Below are 13,676 nucleotides of genomic sequence, written 5' to 3'. Positions count from 1 at the left end.
TTTGGAGAGATAAGCGCTATGTAAATGAAGTTCAAAAAGCAAAATGTGACAATATTAGACTAAGTAACACTGAACTGTATAGAAAAATATATTATAGTAATTCAGAGGAGAGAGATATTGGTGTGAGATACCATGGTTGACAAATAACTCATGAAAAAAGTGGGACTATATGAGTCTGAAAGGATAGGTAACTAGAATGTGGATAGGTAGAAAGGACTGAGGGGAGCATTCCAGGTGGGATAAACCACATCTATAAATTCATTTTTTCAGTGATTACAGTAGAGCTATAAATAATGATTGCAGTATTTGAAAGTGTAAATGAACAAGGTAAACATTCTGTACAACAGCTTCACTCTAAAATCTGTCCTGTTCACAGACACCATCAATATTAGTTTCCAACATCAGAGTTTCGTGGTGCAGAAGATAAGGGTTCAGATCCAGCCTCTGCCACTTAGTAACTGTAAATTTGGGAAAGATACTTAATCTTACTGGGATTCAATTTCTTCATCTACAAATGACAGATTAGGACTAGATGACCTCTAAAATGCTTTACAGTTTTAAATCTAATTTCTTTTACTAGTTTCTGCATCCAAAGAACTTCTGAAATATTAAATTGGAAAACTATTGTGGGGACTGTAAGGTAATATCCAAGATGGAATCTCCTACCATATTTCAAAGACACTGAATACAATAACCTTTAAGTATTGATATAATCTTATAAAGTAAAATGACAAAAACCAAAGATTTTTCTCTTTTTTTATGAGAAGAATTGCAACTGGTTCAAATAATTGGATCTTTGTAGACCTCTAATGCCCTCTCTCAACACTAAAGCAATTCAATCAGAACACAGCAAGTTATACATACCTCTCTGGTTCCCATGTGACATTCCCATCATTCCTAATCCTCATGGCTTCTGCCCAATCCATCTAATGGTCCTGGCAACCAGCTTCTCTCTTAGCTACAGTGGTCTCTTTTTTATCATTTGTCAGCTAATTATGCCCAGCAGGCCCATTACCATGATGTACAGAAAACATGGCCTAAAACATAATTATAATTTTTACTTTAAAAAGGCACCAGATGTTTACAGCCTTTTGACCAAGAGTTGTTTGAGGTGTTTTAAAATTTTTTATTATTGATTACTTACTACATTCCAGCACAAGAGCATCTGGAAGCTAAATTGACTTATTTTCTCTCTCTGAGTCAAATGGGGAACAGCTTAGTTAGATTTTGCCTGAACCAATAGTGGCAAATAAAGGGGAGAAAATAAGCAATTATCTGGACTTAGTGTGACTACTTAGAGCTAGCACTTGAATGAGCTCTTTTTTTTTAACCTAACATGTTGCATGCACTATATCACAGTAATAACTAAGGTCAGGTGATAGGGGTATTATCCCAGAGTGGGCTCAAGGGCAGGAAATTTGTCTCAGGACAAGAGGTTTAAAGGGCTCTGAGAGCAATTTTTCTAAGGAAGAAAGATGGGTCAGGTCAGCAGAAAGGGAGAAAGTGAAGAAGTAAGGGATGGAACTAGGGCCAAGTGAACAGAAGAAAAGATAGAAAGTGGAAGCACAATGAGGTCCCAGAACACTGTTATTGGGGAAAATCAGAGATTGTCTTGGGGGTTACTTGGACTACAAGGGCATAATCTTTGGCAGGCCTAAGTGTGGGCAGGGAGGCCTTGCCTTGTTCCAGGGAAATGAGGTTCTCCTTTGTGCCCTCATCCAAATAATTGGTCCCCCCCAAAGCCAACTATGGCCCAATCTTCTGCCCTCACAGTTCATCTTATCACTTGAGAAGAGCAAGAAACCTGAGAAACAACATCCATCTTGTAAGATATGATTGAATTTTGTTTCCACAAAAATTATACTAAATTATAATATATATCAGTAGCTAATATCAGAGACCAAAAAAACCTGCTTAAGTAAGGCAGTGGGAAGGAAATACTGGCTACCTGGAACTTAGCTTATCTACTCCTTCTCTTTGTTCTGAAAAAGCCTCTTCTCTGAATGTCACAGGTAGCTGCAAGGCCAGATCTAATTCACTAAGGATGGGGATAATGGCCATAAACTCACCTTTGTCATTGATAGATCTTCAGACTCACAGCTTTTGTCAATTCCCTTAGCAATTGAAAATTTCTCTCATAGACTAAAAATATAAAGAGTAAAGACGTAATCAGGGGGTGAGAGCTAGTGCCCTGGAATGCTGACCAGTGGGGCTCAAGGCACAAAATTCAAATCTGGATGAATTATAAGACTCTCATGTAACTAGCATCACAGGGACTTGGGCCAGGTTCTGCTTGGAGATCAAAGTTCCTGTCTTCTTAGATGTAAAATAAAACTCTTTGTTTTTTCTAAATTCACACGTGGCCAGATAGAATTCTTGGTTATTTCTAACAATCTGAAAAGGGGCTTGTGAGTTAGAAAGTGTCAGTCTGCCAAGTGCGGTTGGGATGGGGTTTGGGAGTAGTGACAGTGCTTCCAACCTTTATTGAAATCTGTATCCCCTGAAGACCCCTTTGCTTTCTCCACCCCATGGGATCCTCTCTTTCACTCATGAGTTTGCCTTGTCTGATTTTTCAGATTTTCTGGAACACTGGGAGCCCAGGGATTAGGAATGGAAGGCCAAACTGAAAGCTTAGTGGGCTGCCCTATACTTCCTGAGTTCTAGGAGTTCTCTCTCCATTTCAGTTCACTTGGTCCTGATAATGTTTAATATAAAATTTTGGAATAATCTCTTTGTTCTCTCTGAAGCAAACTCAGAGAGTGCCTCTTCCTACGTCAGCAAAAGCCAGCCAAAGCTGACTCTGCACTCCTTGGGAGACCTTTAACCTATGACATATCTTGAATAATGGGACTTTCCTTTGTATCTTATTATCTATAGACACATACTATGTTATGACATATCTTGAATAATGGACACATACTATGTTATGGGATATTAATGGTAAAGAAAAAATAGGCATCCTGGGTTTCTATTGAACATTGTTTGCCCTTTCCTGCATCAGTTATCTGTTTGGGGCAGGAAGCCTGCCACTTAGTAGTGGTGGGATTTCCTTACCACCTGGGACATATGTTTACCCAGCTTGGAATCTCAAGACCTGACTGACATTGCTTTGTTAATTGTCCTGTCTTACTGAATTTATGATTTGCTTAATTAGGAGAGTTTCTTTCTCATGCCAAAATGTACTTAAGACAGATAATTTCTGTACTAGGTAGTCAGAGTCACCTCTGACTCCATAGCGCTATGTAACTGTTTTCTTTATGGGGAATTGATCAATTAATTAATTAAATCATAAAATGTATGCATTTAGCCATGTTGCCTTTTCTTAACAAAGTTTTCAGGTCAACAGTTATGGCGCCCAAACGTGGATTGGAACTGAGCAACAGGACGGACATTTCCTCATCTCGCCAACGCCAGGGCTCCGGCGCCAATAGGAACTATTTTTCCTAGAGTCCTGGACCTTGACGGGGTCGGGGTAAGTCCTTCCATTCCCAGCTTCCAAAGAACTCTCACTTTAAATTCCCTTTAAAGAAAACTCTGGGGATGTTACCGTTTTCTTTAATAGGGAATTGATTAAATTCCCTTTAAAGGAAACTCTGGGGACCGGAGACCAAGTCGCGTTAAATCGCTCTGTATTACTTAGGTCTCCTCTGGCGATCGATCTCAGGAAACTTAGTACAAGTATTGCTAGCACTAGTGTCAGTCAACTAAAGATAGCCCTAAATTATGTTGGCCACCACAGGGCTCTTTTGGACCGGTCAAAGTTACTTTATCTTACAACCAAATTAAGAAAGGCCAACAAAACAACTAGCCAGCAGCGAGAACGTTTCATCCTGGGCTTGCTGACTTAGCTGAAGGAGTACAAAAGACAGGTAGCCTCTTCCCTGTAGGGCTGGGAGCTGCTTCAGCACCTACCCGTGTCCTGGCAAAAATCCTTTCTTCTTCAAGGGCTCCAGTCTGTCCTTCCCTTCACTCCCTCCATCCTATTCCTCACCCCTTTCCTTCCTCCCCCTCCCCTTGAAGGCCTCTGATCTGGGGAAACTGATGGCACCTAGATGCAATCTTTCGCCCTAGCCTTCCCCTACCTTAGACCTGAGGAAGGCAGCCTCTGTTCAAGTCTCTGTTGCCTCCCTCCTCCCCATTCCCCCTCCCCGCTTTCCGTAAGGGCTCTGGTCCTGAAGAGGACAGTTACAATCCACCTAAGAACTAAAGGCTTGCACCTATTCCCATGGGCCTGTTCCTTTAAGACAGTCAGAAACTTTGGGGCACCAAGGCTCCCCACCCCTCCAAAGACCGCAGGGGTGCTCTGAGCAAAGGCTGCAGGATTCCCCTTTATTATCAGACCTTGGATTCTTGCAACATCCTTTCCTCAGAATGATAATAGCCAATTCATGATGGGGATTTTTAGCAAGCTTCTAATTGCCTTCTCTCTCTGGGTTGTTTTTTGTGAGCTACGTTTGTATTTGTCCCGTTGTCAGTTTGTCTGTTGGTGTATGTCCCTGTCTGTATCATGTGTGCTGTGAATGAGTGTGTTATCTTGTAAGATTTAAATGCAAGCAGCCAGACTTCAAGGGCTGCAGCTAGGGAAATAAACAAACAAAACTTTGAGACTTTTCCTTGTCATTCTGGTCTGGCCAACCTGGAATTACAATGGAAAGTTAGATCATCTTAGGTAAAATCATTTTAGCAGATTTGTATGTTGTGAAATTAATCAGAAATATTTCGGGAACTGATCATTCGAAATAACTCCTAAGATTGTGAGTAGTCCACTTTTCTAGGTAAATCCTGGAAATGTCCTAGACATTCCTCCCACACTGTCCCAGCAGCTGCATACCGCCTTCGGCTCAGTAAATTCTGCTGCTTTGGGGGGGATTGGAAAACGTGGAAGAATCAGGCCTGTAGCGAGCATTCTCTAAACTCTGCCTGCGAAAGTCACCACTGGGACATCAGTTCTCTGCTCTTGGTAAGCTTCACTTCTTTGTTCTAGTTGCAAAAAGCATTTTATCTCTATTTGACCCATTTTCTGATTTGTAAAAATAATTATGCTTGTTGTTATGGGATCAAAATGATAAAATGATTGTAAAATGCTTAACTTAATGACTGGTATATGTTACATACAACATTATTATCTTTCTAATGTAATTGTTACTTTTGAAGTGGCTTTAATTGCTAAAAGTAATAAGATCAATAATTTCTAGAAATGCAAATTATACCATCTGCAGTTATTGTTGTGTTAAAACTGTATTTCTAGGGCCGTATTTCTGAATTTCTCTTAGATTGTGAAAATTGAGTGACCACTGTAATCTAGAAATGGTGTTAGACAAAGCAATTTTAAATTTTAATTTTGTTGAAACTAAAAGATGTTGGGAAAATTGTGTAACACCAGTTATGTTACTTTATCAGTCCTGCTACCCTTGTTTTATAATGTTTTGTAATTGCCATTTAGAAAATCAGGTGTTTTCTCCTTTTAAAAAAAAAAAAGTTAAAGCTAAACAATTTGGCTGTCTTCTATGAAGTTGTAGGATTGTTAACTAAGTTATTTGGGATTACTGTTTTAATACTGAAATCTAAAATTGTTAAATGATTCCTGTGTATGGAAAGGATGGAATGGAGTGAAAATTAGCCTCCCTCTGCCCATTCAGAACAGTCCTATAATGCAGTGAAAACTTTATTTAAATTCCTTCTGCCCATTCAGAACAGTCCTCCCATTCCTGTGGGTAAGATCATCAGTCCTAGTAAAGGAATTTGGTTTGTTAATTCAGATTCTAAACAATGAATATTACTTGCACTGAAGTTGTAATAGATAGAGAAAATTTTTAATAATTGGCTTTTACATCAGGACAAGTTTTAAATTTGAGAAGGAAAGATGTTAAATGGAATCCCTTATGTGTGTGTGTCCTGGTCAATCTTTATTGCTTATTGTAACTCCAAGAAAGTGGAAATAACTGTTATCTGACTGTAAGCTGTGATTAGTGAGACTTGCTGTTTAAGGTAAAAGGCATTTGGGACCATAATTATTTTTGTTTTGAGTTTGAATTTGGGTACAGTTGTCTGCATTAAATCAGTATCTGAGACACATGCCACAAAGGAATATTTCTCACCTGACTAAACACTGAGGGGACAATTCTAAACTCAATCTAGGATGGGATCCCCCTGACTCAGTTTCCCTATTCCTGAGTCTGGCTATGAAACAGATACTGCATGATTGGAGAATTTCACTCTTATCTGAATTCAAGCAGAGTAAAGGATGGTTTATCCTGTCATATTTTGTATGTCATATGTCCCTGCTTTTTCCTTCTATAGCAAATTTCTGTGGTCAGTAACAAGTGACCAGCAAAACATGTGAGCCTTTTGTGTAATCTTACTGGGAAATCTAATATTATTTTTATCTGAAATTAGAACATATGCAGAAATTTATGTAAACTACTTAAGACTCACCTTAAGATGTTCCCATTGTTTAAAAGGATTTTAAAAGCAAGTGTTTTTTTTCTGTGAGTCAGTCTCTTACATCTAAGAATACGGCAATAATTAAGAATTCAGTTTGTTATAATACTTTGGAAATTCATATTACTTATGAACATTTTTGTAACAACTCAGCTTTAATGAATTCCAGTTTTAAAGGTTTATTTTTGCTTAAGAAAAAAGAAAGAGATATCAAGCATTTTAAAAGTTTCCAACTAGTTTTCTTCATAAGATTTTAGTGAACATCAGAGTAAATATTGAACTGTTTTTAAAGAAGGGAAATACTTTTAGAAGAAATGATTTGAAAAATCATGTGTGATTCTTAGAAGGCCTACTAAAACTTCAAAATGATATGCTGTTAAATTAAGCTGTTTTGATCTGAATATGTAGTCATTCTATGGCCTAAGTTAGAGTTAAAGTTTGCGTTTGAATTTATTATGTAAAAGATTTAATTCCTGAAGTATCTCATTCTTCCAGAGTGAGTATAATTAGGGAAGAATAACAACTTGTGAAACAAAGACGTAATTCCATCAAATTATAAATTTAGTCATTAACCTCTTTGCTTTGTTTAAGCTGGAATGAGATTCCAGTACAGTTATGCTAGTAAAAAGTAATAACTTATGAGCTATCTTGTCTTCTGGTTAAAATGTAAAAGCAAGTGGAAGAATAGGATTGAGAGATTTGGAAAGACAAATTAAGTTCTGCTTGAAACTATGAAAGTTAGATAAATTTTAAGTATAAATATGGGTTATCTTAAACCCTGTTGCTCCTAGATAGTTGTTCTGGATACTTTTGTGTCAGTTTCAGATGGTTTAAAGAGTGAGGAAGTATTTTATCTGAGGGATACCAGCCAATATTTATTTGCTATATAAGACTGGGACTGCAATTTACTATTGTTTGAAGTTCTGATTACAGGAATACTTGTCTAAGTTATCATAAAGCCAACTGACATGTGCTGCAGGCTAATGGTGGATGCTTGGAAAGGTTTTGAAGACGACCTTGGACACAGCCTAGGTAGGATCTTCCTAACTTTATTTCCCAAATGTGCTATTTCCTTTCTGAAAAAGGAAATTCCCCACCTGATTACCTCTAAGCCCTGCTTTCAGCACCTGGTAACCTCATGATTACATGTCAGATAATAGCTTATTCCTGGAATCAACCAGAACTAAGGAGATCCTTTCCTTCTGTTGACATTGTCCCTCTTTTTCTTTTATAGCAAATCTTTATAATCAAGAAGTTCTGAAAGTACAATACTAAGTCTATCAAATAATAAATGGAAATTGGAGCATCTCTGAGTTATTATAATGGGGTGCAGGAATGAATAGCTTACAACTTTAACCTATATTCCTGGCCAAATAAATAAATATAATATAGAGATAACATCGAGGAAATGATTAGATCAGGCAATAAGACAAAGATGTAATGTGATAGATGTCTAATTAAATAGAGTAACAAATTTTGAGGAAAAACAACAGGATCAGCCTGATTCCTCTAAGAATCATATGCAAATGGATATGATTGGCTTCTAAAATTTGTCATGCTTTTGATAATAAGATCTCAAATTTGGATTTTTGCATAAAATTTTTACAGGATAGTAGTAAAAGTAAGTGAAATTATTTCTTCTCCATTAAAATATCTGTCCAATAATTTAACAGGCAGACAAGTTCATTTTATAGTTGAACCCTCACATTTTAAAAGATTCTTATTGCAGGTACAAGATTTAGGTAAAGATAGAAACAGCAAATAATGTGAACTGAAATTTTCTGAAATTTCAAAAAAAAGGAGAACAAATTTTAAGTAATTGTACTAATTTATACTGTCAGAAGTATCTGGGAACTTCTAGATTTGAACCAGAAAGGCAGAATTTTCTTTTTGAACCATCCCAAGAATAAAACCTATTGTCAAAGAAATCTGGGATTCAAAGTTAAATGAAAATTAAGAATGTATTACTGGGATACAAGGAACTTAATGTTAATTAACTTTGAAATAATAATTGCATTGATTTGTATGGTTCATGTTTAATTTTCTTGTTTATATTGGTGACATGTAAATCTCCCTTTCAAAACTAGTCTATTGTGAGCCATCTAAGTTTTAATCTGTACCTGACAATGTAAAAATGCAGTTTGTGAACTGTAAAAAAACTTCACTATGTTGTTTGAACCTAGCCCTGCATGGCTGGGAAACTGAACTATTGCTAAGTGTCTTTAGCCAGGTTAACTATGTTGTATTGTTTCATTTCAATTATCAAACCATGTTTTCTGGGAGACCCTGTCAAGTTTTCTGTATAGACTCTTGGATCCATCTGTCACCTCCATTGCTCCTGCTCCTGAGTGGATCATGCCCTCCAATTCTGAAGAGGCCTGAAGAAGATGCCATCAGACATAGACAACTTTCCCAAGAGCCTGGACCAGACTTGCATGAAGAGTAAACTCTCACACTACTGGTTATTTAGAGGTTTTTATCATATCTTTGTTGGTCTACAGGCGAAGCCTTCGGCTTGCCTTTGACCAAAAGGAGGGAATGATAATGTTTAATATAAAATTTTGGAATAATCTCTTTGTTCTCTCTGAAGCAAACTCAGAGAGTGCCTCTTCCTACGTCAGCAAAAGCCAGCCAAAGCTGACTCTGCACTCCTTGGGAGACCTTTAACCTATGACATATCTTGAATAATGGGACTTTCCTTTGTATCTTATTATCTATAGACACATACTATGTTATGACATATCTTGAATAATGGACACATACTATGTTATGGGATATTAATGGTAAAGAAAAAATAGGCATCCTGGGTTTCTATTGAACATTGTTTGCCCTTTCCTGCATCAGTTATCTGTTTGGGGCAGGAAGCCTGCCACTTAGTAGTGGTGGGATTTCCTTACCACCTGGGACATATGTTTACCCAGCTTGGAATCTCAAGACCTGACTGACATTGCTTTGTTAATTGTCCTGTCTTACTGAATTTATGATTTGCTTAATTAGGAGAGTTTCTTTCTCATGCCAAAATGTACTTAAGACAGATAATTTCTGTACTAGGTAGTCAGAGTCACCTCTGACTCCATAGCGCTATGTAACTGTTTTCTTTATGGGGAATTGATCAATTAATTAATTAAATCATAAAATGTATGCATTTAGCCATGTTGCCTTTTCTTAACAAAGTTTTCAGGTCAACAGTCCCAAGTGAGATACAGAGGGAGGGAGATACGGAAAGTAAAAGAAGTGTCAAAAAAAGAACAGTCAGCCCCTTTGAGTCCTGCAACAAAACATTTCCTTTCCTTGAAGCTTTGTTCTCCCGGGATATTTAAACTTTCTTGGGAAAATAGAATCAAAAATAGAGCCAAAGTAAACCTAGAAGAAACTGAAGATCCCCTCCCATCTTAGGTGCTTGTCCTGAGACATGAGACAAGAGATTGATCCTCTGAAAGGATGAGTGCTCCCCCACCCAGAAGGCCAAGTTTTAGCATCCTAGTTCAAGGCAATGAATTTGGAGTCAGAACTGCACATTAGTCACTGCTTTGACCTAACTCTGGGTCTCTGTTTCCTCCTCTATAAAATGAGGGGCTTAGACAAGATGGTCTCTTACAGCTTTAATACTCTGAGTCTACGAGATTTGGATCTCTTTGATTCTGATGGGGTACAAGTCCAAGACAAGACCTTTTCCCCTTGGATTGGGAGGACTTTTGTCACATTTGTCTGAAGGGCCCTGGAAAGTCTGGCCTTGTGGTGGGGGTTGGGGGTGAAGGGAGGTTCCTTGGATTCCCCTTCCATTTCTCCCAGGCCAGGTACTCCCTATCTTCTATTTAGCATTCTTTCGATATTCCTCCCTTTGATCCCATTACCAGCCACTCCCATCAGTATCTTCCTTGGGTTTGATCTATCAAGACCATCCCTTGGACCCCAGACTACTTGGTTGGTGACACCTGGATGCTTCCCTCAATCTATTTCTGTATTTAAGTTCCATCTTGCCTCCATGAAGGCACTCAGATTCAATCCAGCTCAGACTTTGTCTAGCTGAGATTCTATCTGGCCCACTTGTGAATACAAGTGTTAGAAATGCTTAGGCTCCTTAAGAGAGAATCTTTAATAAATTTTGTTTCTCTTTGACTTTAAGAAGACTTGTGTTGAATTCATTCTAGCAGGACCCAGCATGTTGGTATTTTGGGGTACAGCTCCCCTCATCCCTCAACAATTCCATCTCAATTTACATACAGTTCAGTAAAAGTTGAAAGAGCCTTCCTCTATGACACTGGACAAGGCATTTCCTTTCCCTGGGGTCTCAGTTTTCTATCAAGTAAAAGTAAATAATGGATTGACCAGATGACCCTAAGGCTGTAACATAATAATCCTCTGAGGATTTGGAGTGCATTTATATTTTTGTGTGGGGTCCTTTAAGTCCCATTTCAGCTTTCTCCCTCCTCTTCCCAGAGAATGGCTTAAGGACAATCCACCCTCAGCCCTGAATAATCACGATTGCTGAATGACAAGTAGGAGGAAACAATAGACTTTAGTACTTCATTAACAAGAATAACCAAAATCCCCATTTTAATAATAATAGCTAACATTCTACAGCTTCGCAAAGCACTCATACGTATGGTCTCCTATGACACTCGCTGCAAGTTAGGTGGCACAGTGATCAATTTCCAGCCTTGGAGTCAGGAGGACTAGAATTCAAATGTGACCTTGCATGTTTACTAGCTGTGTGACCCTAGACAAGTCATTTAACCAGTTTGCCTAAATTCCTAATCTGTAAAATGAGTTGGAGGAGTATTTTTCCAAGAAAACCTCAAATAAGGTCACAGAGTGTTGGACACAACTGTAGTGAGTCAACAACAGCAATAAAACCAGGGAGGTATGGGCTAGTATTATTCTAATTTCTCAGATGAGAAAACTGAGGCAGACTGCAGTGAGATGAATTGCCCAGGGTCACATAGCTACTAAGCATATTGCATTCCACTGCTTCCAGCCCAGTTTATCAATCAGTGTTGGGGGAGGTTCTGGTGGAAAAGGAGACACTAAGTCTGCAGCTTCTTGTGTTACCTGCTCATTGTCATGTACCCCCACCTGCAAATTGTCACTTTCTTCCTTCCTTGGGGAGGAACCGAGATGCAAGGGTCCCACCTTTTCTGCTTCGGAATTGTCTTAACGTTATCTATAAAAGCTGTCCCCACTTTGATGCTATTGTAGATCTTCAGTGATCAGTCAGTCAACTTGTTACTACTTTAACAAATTTATAATAAAATCTTTTTAATTCTCTTTGTCCTAAATTTTGCCTTGCTAATCAGGTTGAAAAACCCATCCTTTCAACAATATGAGGAAGGATTTGAACTCCTATCTTCTTGATTTTAGGTCCCAAGCTACCTGAGCTATCTGTGGTCTCTAAGACATGGATACTGGATCCAGCATACAGATAGCAACCCACCAATCCATGGCACCATTCTATCCTAAAATTCCCTAATAATTTAGAGTAATGAATTTAAATAGGAGGTTGCCAAACACCTAATTCTTCTGAGTTTGGATTGGATCTGCAAGAGTGTCCCTATGCTATCCTGGAATTTTGATCTTCTCCTAAGAGATGATAATTGACACCAACTCCCTCTTCCAACTGAGAGCAATAATTAATGGGTGCTTGGGTGCATGTGCTTGGACCCCAATTCTAAAATCACATTTCTCTTAAAAATCACATTTCTCTCTAACCTCAAAACACTATCTCAGGTAGTCTCCCTCCAGCTCATAGACAGCCTGCCCCAGTATGAACCATTATCTCCCTTCCTGCCATAGTAGCCAGCTAAACCTATAGAATTTATCACTTAGAGCCAGCTGCACACTGACTAAACTAGCTGTGCACTGGGTCATAGCGACATTTACTACTCGCTGACCAATCATATATATCTTCTACTTAGATGTACGTATTCTCCCTTCCCATTAATCTTGTCTAACAAGACATTGATGAGAGAAGGCTGATTTTTTCTGGTCAACACTGACTATTGGTTGACTCAGTGACGTTTCAGGTCTAAAACCACACTTCCATGTAGCCCCACCTTGGGCTGTTTCTTGATGAATTTTGGTTACTGCACAGTAGATACTAAAAGTTCATGTTCCTTTAAGAACTGACCACTCTTTAACCACTCTCTAATCACACTCCAAAACACCTAGTTAGCATATTTGGCACATATCTTACTATAGAATAATCTATGTAAATTTTATCTATAACTCTTTTAAATTGTGGTTCCCTAAGAACCCTTGCCCATTGAAAGGTGTAATACTAATAATAAACTTTTTTACCCACTTGATTTAAGATTGCTTGAGTCCAGGGAATTCTTTCCAGACTAGGTTGTCAACTCCTGCACCTTTCTTGACCCTCATCAATAATAACAGTGTTTAAATAGCACTTTCAGGTTTTCAGAGTACTTTAATGTGATTCCTCCTTCAATCATCTCAGAAACCTAGTGAGGGAGGTGCTATTATTATCATCTTCAATTCTGATAAGGAAATCAAGAGCAAGAGAGATGAAGTGACTTGCCCAGGGTCACACAGTAAGTGTTCAAGGTTGATTTTTTAATTTAGATCTTCATAATTCCAAGTTCAATATTCTACCCATTGTAGCATCTTGCTGACATCAATTTCTTCAACTGTAAAATAACAACACTGTAGTGAGGAAAGTAGTCTGTAATCTCAAAGCAATATAAATGTGGGATAATATTATTTTATTGCTCTGTGGTTGGAGTTTTTTTATTCATTCAATTACATATATATTTATATGTATATATGCATGTGCATGCATATATATGTATATACATATATGTATGTATGTGTGTACATATATATATATACATATAAAGTCTACTTATGAGCCAGGCCCTGTGATAAGTACTGGGGATACAAATAAGAAAAATGGGGCAGGAGACATGGCAGGGTGCCAGCATGGGGACATCTTGCTCAGAGCTACGGGTGGCAAGTGGCATGAGCTGGAAGTCCAAATTCTGCCCTCTGTAAAGGAAGGCATTCCTCTGTAAAGGAGTGCTTTCTCTTCCAACCCTCTAATGAGAGGGGAGAGGAAGCTGAGGAAGGTACAAAAGGGTTGAGTATCAAAGACTGTGAGTCAACACCATGGCGATGAGATTAGGAGTGATTAGTTTATCCTAGAAGGGGCATCTTGTTCCTTGGAGTTGAAATTAAGCAGAGCTGGAGATGGAAAGTGAAGTAATTATCTCCTTTCGGGC

This window comes from Notamacropus eugenii, chromosome 6 (genome assembly GCF_028372415.1).
Source record: "Notamacropus eugenii isolate mMacEug1 chromosome 6, mMacEug1.pri_v2, whole genome shotgun sequence".
NCBI lineage: Eukaryota > Metazoa > Chordata > Mammalia > Diprotodontia > Macropodidae > Notamacropus > Notamacropus eugenii.
The sequence above is the reverse complement of the archived record's forward strand: the minus strand, read 5'-3'. Positions refer to the sequence as shown.